The sequence below is a fragment of the Nematolebias whitei genome, chromosome 20 (assembly GCF_014905685.2).
Source record: "Nematolebias whitei isolate Nwh7 chromosome 20, NemWhi1, whole genome shotgun sequence".
Taxonomy (NCBI): Eukaryota; Metazoa; Chordata; class Actinopteri; order Cyprinodontiformes; family Rivulidae; genus Nematolebias; species Nematolebias whitei.
Genome location: NC_056517.1, coordinates 20597533 through 20603575, shown reverse-complemented (window position 1 = coordinate 20603575; position 6043 = coordinate 20597533). Strand labels below are relative to the sequence as shown.

General features: G+C 36.6%; 1 protein-coding gene across 1 annotated transcript in view; it reads left to right on the top strand.

Annotated features, from left to right (window-relative positions):
* Nucleotides 1-6043, top strand: part of map3k15 (mitogen-activated protein kinase kinase kinase 15) — a 68810-nt gene that overhangs the window by 57351 nt on the left and 5416 nt on the right. The gene's annotated exons all lie outside the window — the stretch shown is intronic.

Below are 6043 nucleotides of genomic sequence, written 5' to 3'. Positions count from 1 at the left end.
ATTCATTCAACCTTTATTTAGACAGGTAAATCCAATTGAGCCTCGAGGACTCATTTACAAGAGAGACCTGATTTCAACAAAGAATGATGACAACAATGGACAACAGCGACAACAATAGACAGTTATAAAAAAGCATATAGATTTTTTTTTTTTTTTACGAATAGGATGGCTAAAAAGAAAAAAGTAACAAAAAACAGCTAGATTCTAAGGCGAATGTAGAAAACTAAAAACAGGAACATGTCTGCATTGGTCCCTGCCAGGAGTCTGGTGGTTGTGAAGGTTCAGTTGTGGTGTGACGTTGCACATTCGTGGTGAGACATATTGCGTTACTTCCTGTTTGTCTGTTGGTAGCTCGAGTGAATTGTTTGCTCGAGTCGTCTCTGTTTTCTGGATTTATCTGTCTTTTGCACAGTTTTTCATTCTAGTTCACAAACACACTTAGTACAGTTGTTTTTCTACTATTGATAGTGCTTAAAACACCTTATATCTTTCAACACTTCTTGGTTTTTATTGGTGTATTTGGCTCTAGCTAGCGTTAGCTTAGCTGTTACCCACCCACACCCCCATTGAAACAGTGTCAACTCACCCAAGGCTCAAATTAACTAAACCAAAAATCAGCTCTAAAAATAAAAACCATAAAAATCTGATTCAAATAAACACAGTTACTTTACCAGAACAAATTCATTAAATGTGGATTATTGAACATCAGATCTCTTTCCTCTAAATCTCTGATAGTTAATGAACTGATAACTGATCATCATATTGATTTGTTCTATCTGACAGAAACTTGGCTACAACAGGAGGATTTTGTTAGCATAAATGAATCCACTCCTGTTAATTATTTAAATTTTCATGTTCCTAGAACAACTGGCCGAGGTGGAGAAGTAGCTTCTATATTTGAGTCAGGATTATTGATTAATGCCAAACCAGTTATCAGTTATGATTCTTTTGAATCGCTGTCCCTCAGTCTTTCTCATCCAAAATGGAAATCAGAAAAGCCACTTTTACTAGTTGTTATATATCGTCCAGTCAGTGGTGGGATGTAACTAAGTACAAATACCTCATTACTGTACTTAAGTACATTTTTCATGTATCTGTACTTTACTTAAGTAGAGTTAAATGTGGGTACTTTATACTTTTACTCCACTACATTTTACCTCAAGTGTCTGTACTTTCTACTACACTACATTTCTATAATGCTTTGCATTACAAGTTACATTCATGTTGCGGATTTTTGTTTTGTTTGTTACATGTTATATTGTCATGATGTTCTAGAATCGCGCCGCTCAAGGTGGCTGCCTGTTGGAGCAGCTCTGTTACATTCATTCTGAGATTTTGCTTTTAGAAACTTTAATTCCTCTTTTTCTGGATGTAAATCACATTTTTTGGCTGATTGTTTCCTCTGGTATTGGATGCTGTGCAGCTGGAAAGATTTTTACTGAAACTTTTTTAGTTTTGGACATTTGTTATGATGCGTAACCATGGCAACAAGGCAGTTTTCTACAACCAACAGCAGCTGATTAACATCTCAAAAGCTCAAATAATATCTCAACTACAGCCCCAAATTTCAAACGAGTTGTGGACACATTCTCATCTAGCTGTGCTCGAGTGTCTGACCACTGAGATCCTGGAACTAGCAGGAAACACGGCTCATAACAGTTGAAGGACAGGATCGTCCCTCGTCACCTACAATTGGCTGTCCACAGCGACGAGGAGCTCAGCAGACTGCTGGGAGGAGTGGCTATTGCTCTGGGAGGAGTTCTGCCCGGCATTCGGGCAGTCCTACAGCTCGGAGGAACCGAGAGGCCAGTCGAATCTGGGTGGAAGGATCAGACGGCATCTGCAGCCAGTTTCTTAGGATCCACTGTGGGATGGACCTTTACAAGAGATCCTTCCTGTCTACAGCCATCAGCATCTATAACATCTCTTAATGAAATGAGGATAACGAGTTACAACAACAAATAATTTCCTTTTGGGATTAATAAAGTATTTTTGAATTGAATTAAATTGAATTACTTTGAAAGTAACCAGAGAGGGGAGCTGGTCCATTGAATCACTGCAAAGTGGGCAGGTAACGTTAGACCCACCTTCAAGAAGAGCTGGGCCAATAACATATATTCTAGTATCATATTCATATAATATTATCATATTATATTCTAGTGTCATTGAGCTGGGTGCACCAGCAGCACCACTACACCCAAAATGTATTCCACCGCAAGAGAGTCAGCCAGAAGGTATGCTCCACCCATGGTCTTATTGAAAGACTGCTCAGTACAACAGGACAGATTCTCTCTCCCAAAAGAGTCAGATTGGACTCAAAAATCTTTGAAAACCAACTTCTTCTGAACTTGAACAAGAAATTCTTGCTGCAATATTAAAATGTGTCAGTTCATGGGATGTTAGGAAAGGAGACAAGAGATGTCTCCAAATGGCTCAACACTCAGGTCCAAGTTTTAAAAATGGTGTCAGAAAGTTAAAATATTGTTCAATACTGACCCATTACAAGGTTGAATAGACAGTATTTTAAGTAGAGTTGATGACAAACTGGAGTTGAAATATCAGTGGAAATGATGAGATATTCCTTTGTTAGTTGTGTCTAATGTTCCTTTTTTCAGGCAGACAACTTTTACTTAAATGTGTTTACTGCAGTTAAAAATGACACATGGGTTTTGCTTTGTGTTAAATAAAAACTTATTGCATTATCTGCAGCATTGTTCATTAAAATGGCTCAACACTATTAATGTATTAAAATCAAGTACTTATTTACTTTTACTTAAATAAAAATGTTAATGTGGTACTTCTACTTTTACAAGAGTACATTTTTGTCTGTTTATTTGTACTTTTACTTAAGTACAGTGTTTGAGTACTTTCTCCACCACTGTCTTCCACCAGGCGCTTACTCTCAGTTTTTGTCTGAATTCTCAGAATTCTTAACTGACATACTATTAAATACTGATAAAATCATCATAAGGGGTGATTTCAATATTCATGTGGATGTTGGGAGTGATAGCTTAAGCATAGCCTTTAATAATTTAATAGACTCATTTGGTTTTACCCAAAACGTCTGCACATCTACTCATTCTTATCATCACTCTCTTGATTTAGTTCTGACCTATGGTAAAGAGATTAAGGACTTGGTAATAGTTCCTCAAATCCTATTCTGTCTGACCATTTTTTAATAACCTTTGAGTTTACATTAAATGACTACACAGTCACTGAGAGTAAATTTAATCTCAGCAGGTGCTTATCAGAAAATGCTGTAACCAAATTTAAACAATCTCTTCCATCAATGTTTTCCTCTGTCTTGCAGAGTAATGCATCAGAGAACAGTGGCTTAGATCATCTAGTTGATCATCTTACAACTTCAATGCAAACTTCACTTGATAAAATTGCTCCACTGAAAAAAAAGTAATCAGTCAGAGGAAACTGGCTCCTTGGTTCAATTCTGAGTTACGTACTTTAAAGCAAGCATCTAGAAACCAGGAGAGAAAATGGTGCTTTACTAATGTTGAAGAATTTTATTTAACTTGGAAAGATAGTCTGCTAACATGTAAAAAAAGCTCTCCATAAAGCTAGAACTTTATATTACTCATCTTTCATAGAGAAGAATAAAAATAACCCTAGGTTTCTGTTTAGTACTATTGCTAGACTAATTAAAAGTCCCATTTCTGTTGAACCATGTATCCCTACAAAATATAAGTAGTGATGACTTCATGAGATTCTTTATAAATAAAATGATTTCAATTAGAGAGCAAATTCAAACCATCCTTCCTTCTACTGCCTCTAGTCCCCTGTCAAATGAGGCAACTTTAAAAATTTCACTAGAGCCTGATTTATGTTTGGAAAGTTTTTGTCCTGTTGAGCTCTCTGAATTGTCAAAAATAATAACCTCATCCAAACCATCCACATGTCTGCTAGATCCCATCCCAACCAGACTGTTTAAAGAGGTATTTCTCCTAATTAATGTCCTCATTTTGGATGTACTTAACTTGTCTTTAATGAATGGTTATGTACCACAGTGCTTTAAGGTTGCTGTAATTAAACCTTTACTTAAGAAGTCTGATCTTGATTCAGAAATTCTGGCCAACTATAGACCTATATCTAATCTAACTTTCATCTCAAAAATTCTAGAGAAAATAGTTGCAGGTCAGTTGTGTGAACATCTACAAAGAAATAATCTGTTTGAAGAGTTTCAGTCAGGGTTTAGAGCTTATTATAGCACAGAAACAGCACTAGTAAAAGTAACTAATGATATTCTCATGGCCTCAGACAATGGACTTGTATCTATACTGGTCCTGTTAGACCTCAGTGCTGCATTTGATACGGTTGATCACAATATTTTACTACAGAGGCTTGAATATGATATTGAGATTACAGGAACGGCTCTAAAATGGTTTAAATCATATCTATCTGATAGATTCCAGTATGTAAATGTAAATAATAAATCTTCTTCAGACACCAAAGTTAGTCATGGAGTTCCTCAGGGCTCAGTGCTTGGGCCAATACTCCTTACTTTATATATGCTTCCATTAAGTAGTTATTAAACAGCATGGGATAAATTTTCATTGTTATGCTGATGACACACAATTATATTTGTCCATTAAACCCAATGAATCCAATCAGCTACTTAGACTACAATCATGTCTTAAACACATAAAAAACTGGATGACCCTTAATTTTCTCCTGTTGAACACAGACAAAACTGAGGTTTTGGTTTTTGGACCTGAGCACCTTAGGAATGCATTTTTCAGTCTTTCTCCCTCCTTAGATGCCATTAATCTGTCCTCCAGCTCTAATGTTAAAAATCTTTGTGTTATTTTTGATCAGGACATGTCTTTTATCCCCCACATTAAAAACGTTACTGGAACTGCCTTCTTCCATCTGCGTAATATCGCGAAAATTAGAAGCATCTTATCTAAAAATGATGCAGAAAAAATGGTCCATGCATTTGTCAGGTCTAGACTGGACTATTGCAATGGTTTATTATCTGGATGTCCAAATACGTCTTTAAAACGTCTTCAGTTGATCCAAAATGCTGCTGCCAGAGTCTTCACTGGAGTTATTAGGAGAGATCATATTTCTCCAGTTTTAGCTTCTCTCCATTGGCTCCCTGTCAAATCCAGAATAGAATTCAAAATCTTACTTCTAACCTACAAAGCTCTCAACACCCTGGCTCCATCTTATATTACAAATCCTACTGTTATATATTTTCCTAACTGAGCACTTCGCTTTCAGACTGCAGGTTTACTTGTGGTTCCTAGAATTTACAAAAAACAGAATGGGAGGCAGATCTTTCAGCTATCAGGCTCCTCTCTTGTGGAACCATCTTCCAATCTCTGTCCGTGAGGCTGACACATTATCCAGTTTTAAAACTAGATTTAGCAAATTTAGCCAAAAGTAAAGTCTTAAGCCCAGTTTTAAAACTAGGCTTAAGACTTTCCTTTTTGCTAAATCCTATAGTTAGTGTCGTCTTGGGTTTCCTGAACTGTCCCTTAGTTATGCTGCTATAGGCTTAGACTGCTGGAGGACAAACCAACCACAATTTTCACTCTGCTACTGTCTTTCCATACTCTGCTAAACTTGTTTTGTATTTGTAATTATTTTTTCTATCCTTAACATGTTTTTTTTTTTTTTTTTGTCTTTCATATACACCTGGTCCTACCATTCTGTGTTCGTTTGTCTCTCCTTCCTGTCCTCTCAACCAGCCGGTCAAAGCAGATGGCCGCTTGTCCTGAGCCTGGTTCTGCTGGAGGTTTCTTCCTTTTAAAAGAGAGTTTTTCCTTTCCACTGTTGCCACTGTGCTTGTTCAGGATGGGAGACTGCAACGAAGCAAAGATTCATCTTGTCTGCTGGATTCCTTAGATAGAGAACTTTATAATTGGCTTTTATGTACTTTGTATGTGAATGTTTCTGTAAAGTGCTCTGAGACAACTTTGTTGTGATTTGGCGCTATAGAAATAAACTGAATTGAATTGAGTCCAACAGATTCTTAAAGCCACTTAGAGAACTTAAGATACTATATACTAAAGATACTAAATATATA